The 20,719-nt window shown below is 38.9% G+C and overlaps 1 long non-coding RNA gene across 1 annotated transcript; it reads right to left on the bottom strand.

The window, feature by feature from the left end:
• Positions 1–16,505: 16,505 nt before the first annotated feature.
• LOC121694097 lies at positions 16,506–17,499 on the bottom strand. Its single transcript, XR_006025668.1, has 2 exons — positions 17,189–17,499; positions 16,506–16,636 (listed from the first exon to the last, which is right to left on the bottom strand). It is a non-coding gene; the product is annotated as an uncharacterized LOC121694097 (long non-coding RNA).
• Between the last annotated feature and the right edge of the window lie 3,220 nt (positions 17,500–20,719).

Below are 20,719 nucleotides of genomic sequence, written 5' to 3'. Positions count from 1 at the left end.
TGTGCACCTGCCAATATGACTGTTGACATGTGCTCTTAAAATAGCAGGTTTAGGCCTACGATAGCGATTTTTAGACAACGTGCCAGGCCCCTCCCTAGGTTGTTAATTGCCACACCCCTGGGCACAATGTTTAAAAAAAAAACGTGCAAAATACCGAATTAAACTTTGCGCGGGTGGAAAACGAACTTTACGCCATACACCCCAAAATACAGCCCATCAGGTAAGTAACTCGTCCATAGAGTGTACATAAACTACTGTTAAGTGACATAGCAGGCAGCAAGATGTAACCGTCAACTAGCATAACAGCTATCCGTATCGTTTTACTACATTGGTGACGTACATCGTTCGAGACGAGAGATGTAGTCCACTGAGCGGATTCGCACAAAACCAACATAACTTTTAAGGTCTGAATTTAATGTAAATTCACACAAATCATATGTAAAATTCATGGCACAATTCGAACGGGACCAAAAAATAATTATTATCTCTCCATTGACTCCCGTTCATATTTTTTCGATAGATAGGTCCCATGGACCAGAAGTAGAAGGCCGTGACTTCGGCTCTCTATAGCAACAACAGGCACATTTCAGCAAAAGACCTTTAATTACCTTTGGTGAACGGAGTTCTCCAACTTGAATATGTAAGTATTCTGCTGAGAGACTTTTCTGTAACAAAAAGAAACTAAATTACCCACATCATCTAAGTAATCTCTTATGCAGGTTAATACATAATATCAGACATTTTAAAACCTTACGTGTTCAGTTCTTGTATTTCTTGCTTCATTTTAAGTAGGACATCTTCTAATTTTTCATTCTGCAATCAAATATGACATTTAAACTTTGTACAAGAAAAAGAAGGTCAATTTATTACCTCCATGTCAAATAGTCTGTGTCACAAACCGAGAAAAATTAAATGGTGACACAACTCCTTGTAAAGATATTTTAGCTATGTATGTGTGATTTAACAAATAAACATTTCAATATTACCAATATGGACTAGAATGTAATATTTGTGTAAGCTTCGATTCGTTAGTTTATAGAAACTCGTTTTTTTTTTGTATGTTTGGTTTTTTTTTTAACATAGAGTCCTGGGGCCAGATTCACGAAAAGTGTACGTAACTTGTAAGTACACATAATAAAGGCTGATATTTCAAACAAACTGTTAAATGTGTTTATTTGAATTACTCAGCTTTGAGACTCAACTCTGAGGCTTCTGAATGAGTCAGAATGAGGCTCATCTTTAAACATTTTTAAGACAGGTGCAGGGTTGTTTTAAAATTGCAAGGGAAATTGAGAAGAAATGTAAGATGTTTAAAAAAAAAGATTTAAGAAAAAACATAAGAATTTTATTCATGAATATGAAATCTTTTAAAATTTTTAGTGTATTTTTAGTTATCTGTAATTTAATGCTTACATATGCAAATTGGGCATTATCTAATTAAATATGCGCTAATTTGCATACATTTTAAAACACGAAATCTGAGCATTGGATAGAGCCAGGTTCAAAATTATGTTTTCATTGTGTTCAGATATTAGATGGGGGGAAAATTACAGAAGGATTTATGGATATCTACTTTTGTTATCCTGTAAAAATCAGAATATGCTGTCAATAGCCTTAAAAAATCAATTTTTGATGTTTTTAGGCATAAAATGTCATATAAGTCAGGCTACAAATAATATATCAACAAACCCCTAAGTAAAAATCTTCTAAACTTAGGCATACGTCTAGAAAGTTTGGTGTATGTAAGTGCTTCTGAAGTGGAGATTTTGTGCTCAAGTGGGAGTGTGAGAGGAAACTCATTTTGAGAAAACAGCCTTGAAAAACAGCCAATGAGATTCCGCTCTCGCCTTTGAACTTTCGCAATTGGTTGCTGATACAAAGGTAGTGTCCATATATAGATCACATAGCGTGGTACAGGAAAAATAGAGCTTTCCAACGGTACTACACATGATATGTTTCGGACCATGGTCGCAGTAGTGCATGCAAAGTCAGAATGCTAACTTTTGCTGAATTTAGGAGAAATATACAGGTGCGAGTAAACACAATATAATGACATAAACACCTAAATGTGTAAATCTGACTTTTTTGTTGTAGTAGTGTGATAGAATACATGCTAAGGTAACAAACTAGCTCAAAATCTCGAAATTGACCAGTGCATGAAAAAACAATGTTATCATCTGCTGTGTCTCACCTTAAGAAGTATGTTTTTCTTAAGAAGCCTTTGTGAATCTATCTGTGGTGTGCAAGGGAGAATACTGTGGAATTCAAGTAGCTGATATGTCTTTTTCCTTGCAGTGTGAGTACTGTCCATAGAAAAAAATGAGTTATGCTGCTAGTTGCTAGTGCAGCCAGGTGGCTACAAAGCTATACTATGGGGGCATAGTATATACCTATACCAAAGTCCTTTTGGGTCTTTCTGTGTCAAATCAGACACAATCTAGGAAAATGGTTGCTCAAAATTTGTCTACTTAATATTTACAACCCCAAATCAGAAAAAGTTGGGACGTTGTATAAAATGCGAATAAAAACAGAATGTCATAATCTGAAAATCAGTAAAGTAAAGTTTCCTTGGAGAATCCTAGAGATTGGCATGGTTTTATTTCAGTAATAGCTGATTTGATTTGCATTGAGAGATGATCTTATGGAAAGTACCCCAAGCCAATCTCTAGGTATGGTGAAGGGTATGTGATGATGTGGGGCTATTTTAATTCCAAAGGCTAAGGGAACTTTATCAGGATGCATAGTATCTTGGATCCATGAAATAATTGGTCTTTAAAAATAAAAATCTGCCTGCCTCTTTGGGAATTTAACATAGGGGTGTGTATACTTATGCCCCCTGTATTTTAAGGAAGAACATTTATTTATTTACAATACATTATTCATTCACAAAGAAAATTGGTGTCCTTAAAGGTTGTGTTTTTCCTCATTTTTTTTTTAATTTATGCGTTATGATCAATTTGTAAACGATTTTTTATGCAAAGTCCCTCAACTGCTAGTCACTTGTTAGTGCATAGCTATATTACCATAGCTACTGCTATCCAATTGTATAGCGTTTTAAGCTAGCGTTTTTAAGCTAGCACTAGCGCACTTCCACTTATGCAGTCTGAACTGTCCAGTTTTGCTCCCATAGAAACGTATTGCGTTGCTCTAGGATCTTTGATCGAGCATTGCAATGGTTATACAGTGCTACTTGAAAGTACAGTATTGGCCCAATGTTTTTTTTTCTCAAAATATGTCTGGAATAGTGGGGCCGTCTTATATTCAGGGCCTAGACAAAAAAAAGGGAAAAGCTGTAGATGGCGCCGTATCAATATTTTGTAACGAGTGTTTTGAATTAAGTTAGCAGCCAACAATTGAGAAGGAGCTATGATGGCAATTTTAAAATATGATGATTATCTATATAAAATATGAATGAGATTCATTAATGAGCCCAGAAAGGCTGTCTCAAAAATGCAATCAGTCATCATCAAAATCCGTGGTCCTAAAACTGTCCGTTTCCAACAGATTGATAGGAGAGTGTGTGAAAAAGGTAATGACAGAATGACCATTACCAGAGCCGCCATACAGCTGAAGGATTTGGAGATCGATAAAGAGCTAAAAACACCCACCGACTTCAAAAGTAGCCTTAATGATGTGGCGCAATGGACTGTCATTGCGTCACAAAAGTCTTGCCCAGAGCTTGCCCTCAGACTTCGAGGAGAAGGGTCTTTTCAGCGATATGTGATCAACTCACACTCCCTAGATCAGATGGGCAATGCTGATCAAACGCCAGTGTTTTTTGACATGACAACATCTGTCAGTGTTGAAACTGCTTGTTTCAAGACTGTACACTTAGACGTGTATGGTTAATGCAGTTATTGAAAGTTATTTAGGCTATGGTTCTTTTCTTTCATAATAGAAATAGCCTACCACAGACTATCTTTTGCACTTTTATTGCATTATAAAAAGTCATTCATTATCATATTAATGTTATTTATTTAATTTAAATTTGACAAATGTATCCCAAAAGATGAATGAATTTGATCTCATGATTTAATTTAAATGGCCTAAATGAATTCATTCAATGTGTCACCACCAGAAAAAAAACATCTAAATCAAACAAGAAAAAGCTGCTTTTATTTTATTTTTTTTCAAAAAATAAGTCCTGAAAAGGGGGGTTGTCTTATATTCAGGGTCGTCTTATATTCGGGCCAATACGGTAATCAGATTCATTCACGTGGCCAGTAATTTCATAATCAACCTCAAGTCTGCACTCATTAGGATGTATCAACTGGAAACAATTCCCCATGGAGCACATCCTATTCACAGAGTCAATGTGAATCTTGTTACACCAAGCTAATAAATCACATTGAATGAATAACTTAGCATGTAACTGTTAATAAACGCTACTTTACCCTTTGTTGATAGTGTGTCAGTAATCTCTTTTGATGTCTTGCCTGAAAAAGTAAGACCTAAAAAATAGTTGCAATGGCATGCAATGATATTTACCTGTAAAAATACAGCAGTAGAAAACAATAATAGATAATATAAATAAATATATATATATATATATATATATATATATATATATATATATATATATATATATATATATATATATATATATATATATCTAAATATATATAAAATATTATTATATTTAGATATATATTTATTTATTTATATTACTACTGGATATTGTTATATATATAAAATATATATAACAATATGTATATATATATAAAATAATATGACTACTTTAAGAATTTTATATATAAGTTTAAGTAAGTATAAGTATATATACTCTTTTGATCCCGTGAGGGAAATTTGGTCTCTGCATTTAACCCAATCCGTGAATTAGTGAAACACAGCACACAGTGAGGTGAAGCACACACTAATCCCGGCGCAGTGAGCTGCCTGCAACCACAGCGGCGCTCGGGGAGCAGTGAGGGGTTAGGTGCCTTGCTCAAGGGCACTAAAATATTTATATATGTATAAACTGTCAGGTGATTAAAACATGTAACCGTGATTAAATGCATGAAATCATACAGTTAATTGGGTCTACTTTGGGCAATACGGTTACATGAAATAATAAAATGATACATGATATATAAAAGCATACACCTAATCATGTTAAAAAGAAGAGATTAAAAATGCAAAATGATAAAACAGATATTTACAGAGAAAGAGAAAAAAAGAGCACTCAACAGCAACTTGTATTTTATACAATGAAGCAACTCATCACACAAGAGGTATGAGATCTTTGACCCTGCATATTAATGCCTCCCGTTTATGTAGGGTGGATACCTTGGCCTTGTTTACGCGAGCAGTATGATATTCTAAATTGACAATATCATCTACATAAGTTACCCAAAAACGTTTGAATGGTATATGAGGGTTGATCCATAATTGTATAACAACTTTTTTAGATGCTGTGAAACCTGCCATCAGCATTTTCTTTTGGATTATAGAATATTCAAGGTCCGAATCATCATTTAAAAGGCAAATGTGTGGTGTTCTGGGGATATTAAGATCCAGGAGCTTTGACATTTCCTCCACTACAAACATCCATAGCTCTGCAATTGTGGGACATTCCCAAAACATATGTAAAAATGTGCCAGGTAAGACATTACAAATGTTGCAAGTAGAGCTAGGAACCCATTTCATTTGAAATCTTCTGTGTGGAGTTGCATTTGATCTATGTATAGTCTTGTAGTGGATCAGATGGTGAGCTACATTTTTGGAACACTGAAATAAACTGAGCCAAATTGTCTCCCAGTCTAGGTACTGATTGAAAGTCTAACGCTTCACTTTTTGACACTATATATATATATGCATGCATGCATAGCATAATACATGATACAAGTTTATATATAATCATTACCTTACTAATCTCTGCCAAGTATGTTGTGACTGTCGGGCTATGGTCAGAAAAGAGTGCCTTCACCTCAGGGCTGCTCTGTAAAAAAATAAAATAAATAAATAAATAAATAAATAAAACAAAGCTTAAGTATTATCCTACAATATTTACTGTTTACACAGAACAGGGCAGTGACTATTACCTTGAGTACAAAGTGAAGCAGAACAAAACACAAGGAAGCAGCAGTTTAAGGTGATATGTCGTGGAAAGAAAACATTCAAAATGACTTTGAAATAGCATCAGAATGTGGAATAACTGTTGTAACCTAATGTCAAAAAATGCCTTTGCTCTGTGTTGCCTATACAGTATTTCCCATACGTTACTAATATGGTGGGCCGCCACACAATAATGTTCTATGTTGTACTATTTAAGTTAGATAAAATCCTGGGCCACAGAGGTCCTCTGGGTCTCAGTGTTGGCCCACATCTGGCTTGGTCAGCTTGAGTACAGTGCCAGAGTGTATAACCTACACACATCTGCACTCGTTTATTATTTGAACTCATTGGCAAATTGAAACTAACTGAAACGGCTGAAGCACAGCAAGATCAGTCCACCTGATCCTGGCTAAGAATTTAAAGCACTAACACCACACTTAACTCACAACCCATCCAGCTACTGACAATGGAATTACTCTTTTAGAAAGAAGTGTGTGTATGTTAGTGAGGGAGGGAGACATAATATTTCTGTAAATGTTTAACTATGTGTATTTAGAATAATTTCATTGAATTGATTGATTTCTTTGAATCATTATACATTTTTAATGCATACATTTATACATACGTTTTGCATGGATGTGCGCTGTGCACGTTCATGGATGAGAGAAACAGGGTGCGTTGTGCACCGGCCCATATCACTGTTGATACTGCGCTCTTAAAATAACATATAAACAACTTGCCATGGATTTCTCACCATGTTTCTCTTGGTCAGTGGCGTAATGCGTTTTAGGTAGTGTAAGATAGCGATTTTTAGACAATACCCCAGACCCCTCCTTAGGTCGTTAATTGCCACACTGGACCATTGGACCGTTGTTCAGTGGTCCAAACTCCTCTTTTCACATAAAAACAGAATTTGAATTTAATTTGGATATCAGGGTCCAATCAATGTCTCAAGAGGCACAGAATCCAAGTTGTTTTAAGTCCAGTTTGATGTTTCCACAGTCAGTAATGATTTGCCATGGCATTTGCTGGTGTTGGTCCACTGTGTTTTATCAAGTCCAGAGTTAATGCAGCCTTCTACCGGGGGATTTTAGTGCACTTCATACTTCCATCTGCTGACAAGCTTTATGGAGATCCTGATTTCCTTTTCCAGCAGGACTCGGCACCTGCCCACAATGCCAAAACTGCTAGTAACTGGTTTGTTAGCCCTGGTCCCAGAGAAAAAACATGTTAACAAGAAATAAACACATTCCCACTGTACCAGGTAGACCACTTTCTGACCGGTACCCAGTGGTGGAAAATACCGATATTAAGCCATATGAGAGATGAAATTGGCCATTGCAAGTTGGGTATCAACACATTGGTAAGTATTTGACACCTTGAGCAAGTTGGGTATCAACACATTGGTACAAGTATTTGACACCTTATATCATAATCTAAAGTTCAATTATGTGTTAAGCCATATTAGTATATACTGTAGATTAGGCCTGACATAGTCACATGTGTGGGCAATGGGGTATAGTCTATGGGCTACTAAGGGTCAACCTATACTACCCCATTACTGAACTTAATGGTATTTTCTTGTAATCCTGGTCCCAAAATTCGAGAATCATTAAATCAACTAATATCAATGTTTACGTTGCCTTGTGTTGCTACGTTTGGTGAGCTGGTGTTAAAGTGTAATTCCAGTGAAAATTAACCCAAGGGTGTTTTTCTCCATTAAAACACATCAAAGAAGCCGTGGAGACAGTATTTTTCGTTGATCAACCTCTACAGAGCTTGCTCCGGTATACACTATAGCCTCAAATCGTTTTTTTTAACCAGTAATATTGTTCAAAACAGCATCAAACCTCGTCAGTAGCTTGCTCAAGGTCCCTACACATAAAATGAAGCACCAACAACGTAGTTAGCGAACCCTGAGTTTATTACACAAGACTGTTAATCTCACAGAAGACTGAGATCTGACACGGAACATGACGTCTATTGCTGGAAGGAAATGCCTTATACAGACTTTCTTTCGAGAGGAGCTGGAAGGGGGACAGTTACTGTAAGTGTTCTTTTAGTCTTCTGTAATACACTCTGGCTTTATGTGTAGGGACCTTGAGCAACAGTAATTGTAGTTTGATAAATTATCATTGTTGTTTACAGTTTAGCAGGCAGCCTCGGGAAATAAGGTGTTCTTGATCTGGATTGATTCTAAAGTGTTCCTGTGAAATCTGTCAAAGACAAAGGAACTGGAGCCACAAGTAAGACCCCGTTTACACAAGCATGTGTATTTTTATAAACATTTTTTTAGAAGACATTTCCCTACGTTTGAGCCTTTCATTTAGACGCAAATGGAGAATTCGCCCCGTAAAACGGTTATCCAAAAAAACTCTGGCCAAAGTGATTTTTTTGGAAAACTTCGTTTATGCATTTGGTTGTAAACTGTGGTTTCTAGAAAAGTTAGCAACGATGTTGCTCAACCACCATGGTACGACGCAACTTGCGACCAAACAACGACACTGTTACACCTGTTTCCAGAAAGCATCGTACCTGTGTCGCAATTCGCTACCTCCGATGTTCGAACACCATAGTTCCAACAACGTTGTTGATGATGCAGCGATACATATCATTGGTGGAAACAGTGGCAACGTGTAATACCCCACCCCCTAGAAATGTTCTGTCACGGCCTATGTCGACATGTTTCTAATCTAAACCGAGTGATTAATGCTGGTATTGTCATTGCCATCAGCCAAAACCTAAACCTATTGCAAGCATATAAAACAGTTAACTTAAGCAGACCAATATGAGTCATTATTTGTGTTAAATATCTATGTGTTGGAAAAAATATATAGCCTGGACAAATATCTGGGTATCCCATAGGTTATCAACTGTCTCGTGGCTTAACGGCAGCGCGTTGGTGCACTGCGCGCTCGGCCGGAGTTCGCATCCTGTCTCTTCTTTTCATCTCTGAGTAAGAGTAGGCCTACGAGACACAACAATAGGTTTTGACCATACATATTTATGTATATAGTTACTCTACATCGAGAGACCATAGGTACAATACATCAGTCAAAAACAATTGAATCTACGTGTCACACTAGTTCACCTGCAGGTAGCGAGAAGCAAGAGGACAATCTCACCATCATAAGAAGGACAATCATAAGAAAATCGAACCTACAACGTTGGGATAATAAGTCATCTGCTTTAGCCACTACACCATTTAACACTGCTGATGTTAGGGACTGTGAAGATTATAATACTAAAATCAAGGCAATACTTTAATTAACATAAATAGCAAGAATGAGCCAAGTAGGGGAGCAGTGTCTTAATCAAAATTAAGCTACAGGATAGACCAATCATTGAGTCATGAGATAAACATCCACTTCGCAAATTTTGGTTAGGTGGTTGTGGTTTTTGGTTAGGCGCTCCGGACACCAACAGGAACTACCAAGGAACGACACAAGTGCGACTGCCTAGGGGCAGTAGTTCAAACGACCAAACTTTGCGTCCTTGTTTGCGATTGAGAGTTCGAACTACCCTTTCTAGAAACACCAAATCCAAGAACGATGGAGCGTACTACCAAGGTTGCGACGCAAGTTAGCAAACAACGATTTCTGGAAACGACCCCCTGACTGGTTAATGTGAGCTTGAGCTTATCGTTAGACTGCCACTGTGGTTTGGCGTGCTCATGACAGCATGTATGTACACGGGTTCGTGTAAACACATTTTAAAAAAAAACGGTCTCGTGTAAATGCAGTTTTATTTGCAAACGTAGATGGCCAGATATTTGTTTAGGAAAATACCCTGCTTCGTGTAAACGTAGTCTAAGACTGACCATCATGCAGCAGCTCCAGCTCTCCATATTTTGTGTCTGGGATGCAGATGCAGACTACACAAAGTACAGAAGATGGGACTAGATCCTTGCGGTTCTGACACACCTGATGTGCACTTACCATGCTTTTCTCTCCTCTACCTCTATCCTGTCCACCCTCCTCTACCTCATCCTACCACTTTCTCCTCCTACCACACTTTGATTAGTACAGTGTAATGTAGGCAGTAGGCACTTCTATTCTCTAGTACTGACAGATGCAGTGGTAATTCCTAACTGGTCTCCGCTACACTGTGGTTGAAATGTTATACTGTATATTCTGCCCAGATGTGAGATTGATTCTTAACTGCAAGAAACTTGACCCATTGGTTTATAGTTTGTTCATTGTGTTTTGGATGTTCATGTATTCTTTCATGTAGGCTATTATGTGTAGGTCTCAGACATCAACACGGTTGCAAGGAATATGTCATCCATCAATCAACTAGGCTTCAGTGACATTTAGCACGAAACACAGGTAGCGTTCATTTGTCGCTTATACTGTAGACAACGTTTTTGTTGACAAACAATAACCGTTTTTGCACGTCTTTTCAATATTAGTTGGCCAATGCATCTCCTTCAAAAAGACTGATGCAACAATAGTTATTTCGGCTCTCTTGTTCCTTTTGCTCCTGACAGGTCAATGATGACAGGTCACTACACCTCCATTGTGGGGCTTCTCATTCTTGCTTTTTATAATCGAATTATTCGAGTTACTCGAGTAATCGTTTCAGTCATAATTTACTCTAGTATTTCCTTTTGTATTTCATAGATGTCTTTGTAACTCACCTTGTCTGAAATAAGAGAGAGCTGACATTTCGCTTTACAAATTCGGCACTGCCCTTCCTTGATGTTGCCTGAAAGGTATAACAAATGGTCTAAAAGCAAATTAGTACATGGCAGGGGTTATTGTTATTATCTAAGAGTGAGAATGTGCTTACCATGCTGAAAACATCCGCTACAGATAATGTGACCACAAGTGGAAACAGCCAGTTTACTGTTGGCAGAGGGTGGAGCAAAGCAGTTGTTGCAGCAGATCCAACTGGCAGCCATCAGCCGTTCTCTCAGGTAGCTTCTAGGCCAACACCTATATTACCGCACTGTTAATGGGTCAACGCTGCCTTAACGCTAACGTTACACGAGCAAATAAAGCTAACGTGACCTACCGAACCAAGTTATTCCCCTGAATGTTTGAGGAGGTAGCTAACAAGAGTGTAGCAGTAAACCCTCCATTTGAAAATCATAAAACAGAGGTGGCAGTAACGTTAACGCATGATTTGTTTAATTATTAACACTGAAACCGGTCTGTAACCCCATCTGTGAGTTATCAATGCTAACATTAACGTTAACTGCCTAACTTTATCGTTCATTACACGGTACTAAGTTAACGTTACAGATACACAATAACAGGCTTGTTCACACTTACCTGTTGACGTGGAAGAACGTTATAAAGCAGTCAATTTATGTATTTCCTAATCGTAATCTTTAATTAACCCTATATATATATATAGTCCAGAAGCTAACGTTAGACCCACCCAGCTTGTTTGGTTAGCTAAAGAAGAAAAGGATCCGAACCAATGCACGTGACATTTGTTTTCTAGCAATGTCCAAGATAAGCACTGAGACTTTGCAGTTCAAGTGCAAGTAGTTTTATTGCCATGTACTCATAAAAGGAATTATAAGTAATGAAACTCGTTTGCTCGAGAGCCAGTTCAACTTTAAATCATAAATTAAAAGTAGTCATTAAAAAGGTATATATTGTGTGTGTGTGGGGGGGGGGATTGAATGTGGTAAGTAACGTTAGGTTACATCCAGTGGTGTAGTGCAGTGGTTCTTTTTGTCTGGCGACCCCCCAAAAAACATTGGCGGAATTTGGTTTCGAAATGTTGCGAGATGGGCATAAGCAAAGGCAGAAAATGTCTTCTCTCATAGGTAGGCTACACCAAAGGCATTATGTCAATGGCAGCCTTTGACTAAAAACCTTTAGGAAAAATGTCTTTAATCAGGGCTCTCAAGTCCCCGATCAACAGACCCACCCTCCCCATGTCTCATCGACCCAGCTTCATGAGAGAGCACAAATTCCATTATTTCAAACACACTGTTTTATTTATTCTACAACCCTATAGTACATAATAATAACATAATAATTTCACCCAAATGGGCCCTTTGAGCAGCAGTGGCTCATTCTGCTCTAAACAAACAGAAAACAACCAAATGAGAAAAAGCACATTTAGCCCCAAAATGGTCAAAATGGTGGTTCTGTCCGTGTGTGTGTGTGTTTATGAGTGATGTTGTGTGTTGTAAGTGTTTGTGGCAGATTTTGATGACTGATACTGGGGGCTAGACGTTCAGCAAACAGTTATTGTGCGCACATCCCACCTTCTGGCAGGTGCAGGACAAAAGAAAATATACTCATTTTAAAAAATATAATGTCCGCAACACTGCTTTTGACTCCCAATTATTTAATGCAACGTTTCGACCCTGCTGAAGAAGACCCAGCAGGGTCAAAACGTTGCATTAAATAATTGGGAGTCAAAAGCAGTGTTGTGGACATTATATTTTTTCAATTGATACTGGGGGCTCCCATTTAAAGCACTGTGGTTCAATGTCAGCCATTTTCACAGTCATGAGGCCATCCTTAAAAATATTCTTGTTTGCAGTAACAGCCAAAAAAATAAAAAAAATGGGTCGGTAGGTAGGTCAATATTTTTTTTTTTTTTAAGATTCAAAGTAAAAAGTACAATTTTGGTCATGGATTACGTAGGTATGAATTTAAACAAATATGCATATTGTGACGTAACTGACTGGGTCCTCAACCCATGCCTTCAGGCGCATCACTGCAAACCTCAATCTGATGCAGGTTATGTAGACCAGCCTTCTTTGACCTGAGGTCATGGCAGACTTTGGGGTCATAGGGCTCTTCTACACGTACCCAACCCCACTCCCTCCAAATCAAATTGTCATTATCATTATCACAATCATTATTATGCTTATATTGTTATACATGCACTTTCACTTAAATGTTTTGTGACATGCACATCAGAGGACTGCTTTACTAATGTAAGATATAATTATTAGTTTCATTGCTTTTGCATGGTTGCATGATGCTTGCACAAGAAAAGAAATACTCAAAACAGCAACAATTATATGGGCGCTATTGTTTTGGGATGTTTCCCTTATGCAAGCATCATACATTGGTAGGAAATAGAGGAAAAACATACATGTTTTTTAATGAAGTTTAATTTGAATGCCTGAATGTAAGGATTCAGGAAACACAATACCAGCTTCTTTGGCGAGCAGATAGGCGTAAATCACTGATCTGTTGATCTTTAACAGATAGAAAGAAGGCTATATAGCTTTTGGCCACGTTATATTCAAATTTGACTATACAATACTCAGTGCTATACAGTGTATTATACAGTCTCTGCTCTGTTTCTATGGAAGTTCCAAAAATCAACGTTGTTCTATTAAGTGTCGTTAAACAATTAAATAGCATTCAACAGCAGGGGCGTCGCTAGCTATTTAAAACATTCGGGGCTAGAGCCCAGAAGTTAGAGTTCTTTTTTGTCCGGGGGTTTCTCCCCCGAGAGATTTTGAAAATCGTGCTGATGAACATGCAATTTTAACCTACTTTGAGAATGAAAAGGAAGGCCAATCGTAATGACTCACGTCACGGCATTCTGAATATTTTGATGTTTAAAGACCGTGTAAGGAGAACCAGGCGCGCCTGCAGGTGTACGTCCGTACACACTGTGCGTACCATCACGCTACTCAACAGCGAGAGAAAATTTCCCTTGTGTGTGTGTGTGTATTCACACCAAATCGGCCTACCATACCTTCCCAACTATGTACAGTATCCCATTAGCTGCATGCCATCAGGCTATTTACCATTTTCTATTACGTAAAGTTAGTGAACACATTATGTTTTGAGCAGGAGAGAGAATACGCATGCAGCCACGCAATAGGCAACTTGTTGTTTTCTTTTACTCGGCTATCTATATGGTTATCAGCACACAATGTTGAGCTAATTCACTCAATACTCATCATGGATATCACAAGTTTTAAACAACGAAAACAGAAAGGATGGAGGTAGCAACGCTAGGAGTTATACAAGAACAAGGTAGGCAATTGGTGTGCTTGTCAGAACGTTAGACTGCACTAAAGCCAGACGTCACGTTACGCTAGAACAAAACTAAAGGTAACTTTAGCCTGTATAGGGCTGTATCAAGTTGTCCAAATGAATAGGTCATTGTAGACGTTGTCGTTGTATTATTGCATGTGGATGTTGTTATGCTATGTAGGCTACTTTTTTGCTGACTGACCAATGCACGGACCTAAAACGGACAAATATTGTTGGGGGGGGGGGGGGGGGTGTGCGTACCATAGCATTAATTCCTGCAGGCGCCCCTGAGGAGAACGTCTGTTCTGCCAAAGTGCACCACATACAACACCCCAAATATCACATTAAAATGGCCTGTAGAATAAACATCGTCATGCACCTCTGTCGTGCACTTGACAGGTGTGAGCGTTCGTCTCGGGATAAACATTTCGGACGTCATCCCCTTCAATTAATGGGCTATGGGTGCCTTGAAAGCAATGCATTTGGGTTGTATATCACGAACTTTTGCCCAAAGAAAAAGTTCCATTCTGTCAAAATCAAGCCCAACATGCATTGCTTGGAGGCCCCCTCAAACGAGGTCAGGTTTATTTACTGCGCATGTGATTCAATAGTAAATCACGATATATTGAAACTGAGCTGATCGAAATGTCCTCCTGGGTTGCGGGAGATGATGACACACTGAAGAGTTTCCACTTCTTGTCCCTGCTCTGCCCTTTTCTTGCTCTAAATAAACTTCTAATATCCATTTGTCCTTATACACTTATTTCGCTAAGGCTAGTTAGTAGAAGCACGAAACAGCAATGCTTAATAGCGTAGAGGAGAATTGAAATTGCAACATTTTGCAACAAATGATTCTAAACCTGCCCAGATCCCGTCAGATTGTCTTGCGCTGCTGTTAATGCACACAATGGACACAAAACACAAAAGTCTCTTCTACGGGGCTATTTATTTCATTCACGATAAGAGTTTTTGTTGTTGTTGACGGACCATAGATCCGGGGCTATAGCCCCGAATGCCCAGGTCTAACGACGCCACTGTTCAACAGGTTGAAGCGAGCTTTGATACAACGTTATCGATTAGTTTCAGTTTCTCTCGCGCAGACGCCTGCATTGAATGAACGCTCATACCACCACTTTATTGTATGGCTCCATGTTTAATGACATCGATAGCAGAAACGTTTGTTTTCTTTTTTTGTCGGTCCGCGGTATCTTGATCAACTGCGTAGCAAATTATCAGACGAAGCACCGGGCCTAATTTCACTCCACGACTCCGCGGACCAGCAACCACTTGGGCAACCACTTGGGGCGCTGAGGGAAAGTGAAAACCAGCGCCCCAAGTGGTTGCATTCCTATCGAAGAGCAGCTCCAATGTTAAGTCCCATAGACCTATTTAAAATCAAATCAGCGATGTTATCCACCAAAAATATTTTTCAGTGTCTATACAGTAATAATATTCTAACTGTGAAAATGTCAGACCCTATTTTGCCTTATTTAAGAAAATCGAAATGGCTCCTTTTGTTTCATAAACGAACTACAACAGAAGTCACGTGACTTTACCCTTCAACGTTACTCAAGGTAGCATGGTTTGTTTATTAGCCTGGTTAGCATTGACACTTAACACTTACAGCTAGCTCTTCATGTGAGTAGAAGCACAACACCAGTTGTCCTGACATAAAGGTTATCACCACTAGGTTTACATCACATTCCGTTATTACAAAAATATGTTAAGCCAGTTAAACAAATTGCGTATTGATCAGTTAGAGATTAAGCGCCCAAACATGTGACGTCACATGCAGCTGTAGTTCCTTATCACCGTGTTACGACAAAAACTCAAAACAATTCAACTGATCCTAAAAATAAGGTATGACCACTTGAAGCAATAGAGGTGACCCCAGTGCCTAACATATGGAAGGCATTAAATTAAGATCCCAATGGGCACCGAGATATATTTTTTTCTAAAAAAAAACCCATCCACTCCGCTAAACTCTAGGAACGCAACCACTAGATGGCGATGAGATTACTTTCCCTCCCTATACAGTCTATGTATACAGTCTATGCCAGAGAATGTCTAAACGCTAACCCAGATAGCAGACGGGCATTGAAACTATGTAGAATCAACATTGCATTGTCAACGTTAAATCATTGAATCAATGTCGGATTTCGATGTTGATTTAACATCAGTTTGCACCCTCAGTTAATATTGAAACAATGTTGATTTATTAACTATAGACCAGCGGAATTTCAATTGTATTTCAATTAAAATACATATTGAAACAATGTTGAAATTACAACCAAACTAAAGATCAATGGTATTTCAATGGTATTTCAATTCATATTAAACCGCAGTAAACCATATTAATCTGGCAAAATATTGGGAAATTCATACCCTGCTTTATCTACAGCCAGGATACATTTGGCTAGGCCAAGGTATGCCTGGTTTAGGCTACACAAGCTTGCATAAATAACCATTGACAACTTGTTATCAGTTTGAAAAGCAAGTGCATTTATTCACTCTTCTTCATTTATAAATTCCCGTGTGCTGAGCTTCCCTGCCATCCAGTAGGCCTACGGTTGCAGTCAGATCCTCCACCATCCAGTAGAGTGAAGCGGCACCTAACATAAATAGAAGAAAGATAGACAGTGTTAGATAAATATGTTCAACTGAAGGCTACTTACAAGTGAAACTTTAGAATAATCATATTCAGTCTATGTTGTCTACATCGTAGCCTACTGTCTAACTTACAAACTCATTCATGCTAGAGTCAACTTAGGCTAGCTGGTAACAGTAAGCGTTCACGTTAGCCAGCAGCACATCATCTTCAGCCATCATTTTGACAGTAAACTCAACAAACATTTTATGTAAATCATATAAATATAATCAACTCTAAATTACTGACAACTAACGTTAAGGAAGGCCTAATTATAAATCAGACTGGGAGTAATGTTAACGTTAACATAACATTATGATGAACTGCCATAACTTAACGTAAAACATTAATTTGACCACAGCAAATTAAGATAACATAGCTAGCCTAAGTTGACTCAAGCATGAATGAGTTTGTAAGTTAGACAGTACGATGTACATAGACTGTAAACATGCCTGAATTTAATGTAGTACAATTTCACTTTGAAACATTATCGTTAGATAAATAAATGCTTGCTTACCATTAAGGTGGAGCGGCGAACTTGACAGAGAGCTGAACACGGTTGGTCTGACTGAACCGTTGCTCAAAATGATCTCCCGCTGGACAGTTCAAACGTCGTCGCGCGGTCAACTAAAAATCCACTACTTTTCAATCACCACGTCAAAATTTCCCAGTAAACCATACATCCATGACTTTTCAATATCTTTTAGTAAACTATGTATCGATGGTCTATCGATTATGGTAATATAAACTATAAACCAATGTTGTTTCGATGTCTCTCTATCTATGCTCATGCACTGTCGGAGTTTTGTCAGGATTGTAATGCTGATTCAATGTCTATTTGGGGGCCAAGCAGCGAAGCTGCGAAGCCCCATTGTGTTTCTATGATTTCTTATTATTATTATTTAACATCTTTCTTCCGCCATGGGAGTCTATGGCAGCCCATAGAACCGTCTGGTAAAAAGTTGTGAAATTTGGCACACCGATTGGGGACAGGCCCATGATTAATTTCACCAAGTTTCATGTCGGCTCCTCGAGGGCTCTAGCGCCACCAACAGGCCAAAGTTGGACGTGCATTCATGCACGTAACTTTTGACCTGTTGATCCGATTTTGAAAAATGAGGTACCGTTGGAATCCTTGGACCAAGCCGAGTTCAACGCACTCAATGACGTCATTTTCCGCCATGATGGATTTTCCGCCATATTGGATTTTAGTGAAAGTGAAACTAATTTTTCACAGGTCACAAATTTTGTCCGATCGTCACCAAACTTGACATACATGATCTTCAGACCAAGCCTCACAAAAGTTGTGGTGTTTTGTCTTCGGAACTATGACCGTTCACCCGTAATATCCAATCGAAATTTGCGGCGAAGCCGCCAAACAGGAAGTGAGCTCATATCTCAGCAACCCATTGATCTATCATAACCAACCTTAGTCCATGGCCTCAGGACCCAATCAGGGGGACGCTCAAGAAATCTGGTGACCTTTGACCTCTAGGGGGCGCTGTAATTAAGAAACATGCCTTTTGGCCTGTAGCAGCAGTTGTGCTTAGAATTAAAACCCACTAGTGGTGTCTGGTACTACTGTTGAAGGTCCTTAGGCCGACCCAAGCCAACTTGTGATGTCATCGTAATTGATTCGGCCGCCATATTGGATTTAATCAAAAATACGTACAAGTTTTCGCAGGTCACAAATTTCAGCGGATCCTCACCAAAATTGGCAGAGACCATCTTCAGACTATGCCTGATGAGTGCATTGCTTTCTGGAACAATTGACAGAAGCTTTGGCCTGTACCAGCCAATCAAAATTTGCGGCGAAGCCGCCAAACAGGAAGTGATTTCATATCTCAGCAACGCTTTCATGTATCAAAACCAAACGTAGTTCATGCAATTTTGAGCCCATCGGGAGGACGCTCAAGAAATTTGGTGACATTTGACCTCTAGGGGGCTCCGTAATTGACAAAAATGCATTTTGGCCAGTAGTTGCTGATGCGCATTATTTTGCAATGGAAGTCAATGGCAGCCCATAGAACCGTCTGGTGAAAAGTTGTGAAATTTGGCACACTGATAAGGGACAGTCCCATGATTAATGTCACCAAGTTTAATGCCCGCACCTCAAGCGCTCTAGCGCCACCAACAGGCCAAAGTTGGACTTGTGTTCACGGACGTAACTTTTGACCTGTTGACCCGAATGGCAAAATGAGGTATCATTGGAATCCTTGGGCCAAGCCGAGTTCACACCCCCACTCACCCTATGACGTCAATTTTTGACCTCTGTGTTTAAATCACAGCAAGTGTGATCATATCTCAGTCAATCTTTTATTTTTGATGTGAAACTGATGACAGCGAGTTCCATCCAGTTAATTCTAATGTGTGCGTGCAAGGGTGGGACGGGGTGGGATGGGCAGGGGCGGTTGCGGCGGTGGGCTGGCTGGGGGAGGGGGCGGCGACACTCAGCCCTGGTTCAGCCCCACAAAATCAGTTATGTTTTGATGTGAAACTTCACCTTGTAACTCAGCCAATCTTGGGTTGTTTGACATGGAACTTGTTGTGACTGCTTAATGCTATATGCCTGATGCCACGGCATTGAGTTGCATGGCAAATCTGGACTTCTGGACTGCTGAACTGCCTGCTTGGCCCCCTCATTGCTGCTTGCAGCTATATTTACCATTGAGATTTCAATCTCAACCAAAATGATGATTTGGATGGAAAATCAACATCATATCAATGTCGATGTAAGGCAGTGTATGTGTAGCGCCACTAGGTGTCACTGCAGGACTATGTATTATTTATATTTTCGTTAGTTTAACTCTGATTGTTCCTTTTGATACACCGTAGGGTTGATGCGTGTTTAGCTTAGAACGCCATCTTTTCTTTAGTATATGCCATCAACCTTATAGGTAAGTCACGTTATTTTCATGAGTTTATAAAATAGAAATTATCTTGGGTAATACTACTTAGAAAGTTCGTTTTGTTGAGCTATTGTTTATACCTAGTTATTGAAGACTTAAATGCTGAGTCATTTTGAGAAAAAGCACTTTTTATTTTCGTTATAAGATCGAGTGTAATGTGGCCACTAATACAGTGCTAAGCTATGTGTTACTGTGCTAGTTAGTTAGTGTTTTGGTATTCGTTAGCACTTGAATGTAATATGGGGATTCATTAACATGTGAATGTACAACTGAAGTGCATTAGGATTTTTCATACTGGTTATAAATGAGAGTATATGCCATCAACCTTATAGATGCTGTCTATGAAGCCCAGTAAAGTACGGTCTGCCACAATCCCGAACCCTTCTGTGTCCGTGTCTCCCTTCCTACCGGATGCACCCTCACGTTCACGATAATAACACAACGCAGAGTAGCAGTGGAGGTGCTGGAAGCCGGCGGCGTGCGCGGATGGAGAGCTAGAGGGCTACATCTTTGGTGCCGTGACCCGGATTGTGGCACTTCAAGACCCAAGCGGGCGAAAATTCTACAGCCAGGCCTGTGTTTTGAATGCTGAACTGTATCACCTTAAATGAGCGGACTGACATTCTCAACCAGATTTGTGATTCTGGGTATTACATTCATCATCGTCACTATATCCTTTACAGACTGTTTTGAATTTTGATTGTTTGACTGTTGCTATTGGAGGAATTTTCAATGATGTCAAATGTATTTGACTGTTAGTTAAGTGATATTAGGGAATATTTTTGAATAATAAGGTTTTGGTGATTTATGTGATTATTGTGCATCTAATTGATGTCTAGAGAAATACTCAGGTCAAAATTTAAGTTTGAACTGACATCCTTTTCAGTTATGTTTTTTTGCTAAACTGCATAATTCACTATACTGATTGCATTGAAGTACATGCTTTAAAACATTTAATATCTTACAGCTTGATATATACTCATAACCCACATATTACATTACACTGTCATTTAATTTACATGTCACATAGCAAACATAGCAAAATGTCACAGAGCTATGCAGACTCTCCCCTAAAGTTGCGGTGGCGCTCCGCTGGGGCGTCCAGCCTCCAACCACCCGCAGGGCCTGCAGAAGGCGAC

This window comes from Alosa sapidissima, chromosome 20 (assembly GCF_018492685.1).
Source record: "Alosa sapidissima isolate fAloSap1 chromosome 20, fAloSap1.pri, whole genome shotgun sequence".
Classification (NCBI taxonomy): Eukaryota; Metazoa; Chordata; class Actinopteri; order Clupeiformes; family Clupeidae; genus Alosa; species Alosa sapidissima.
The sequence above is the reverse complement of the archived record's forward strand: the minus strand, read 5'-3'. Positions and strand labels throughout refer to the sequence as shown.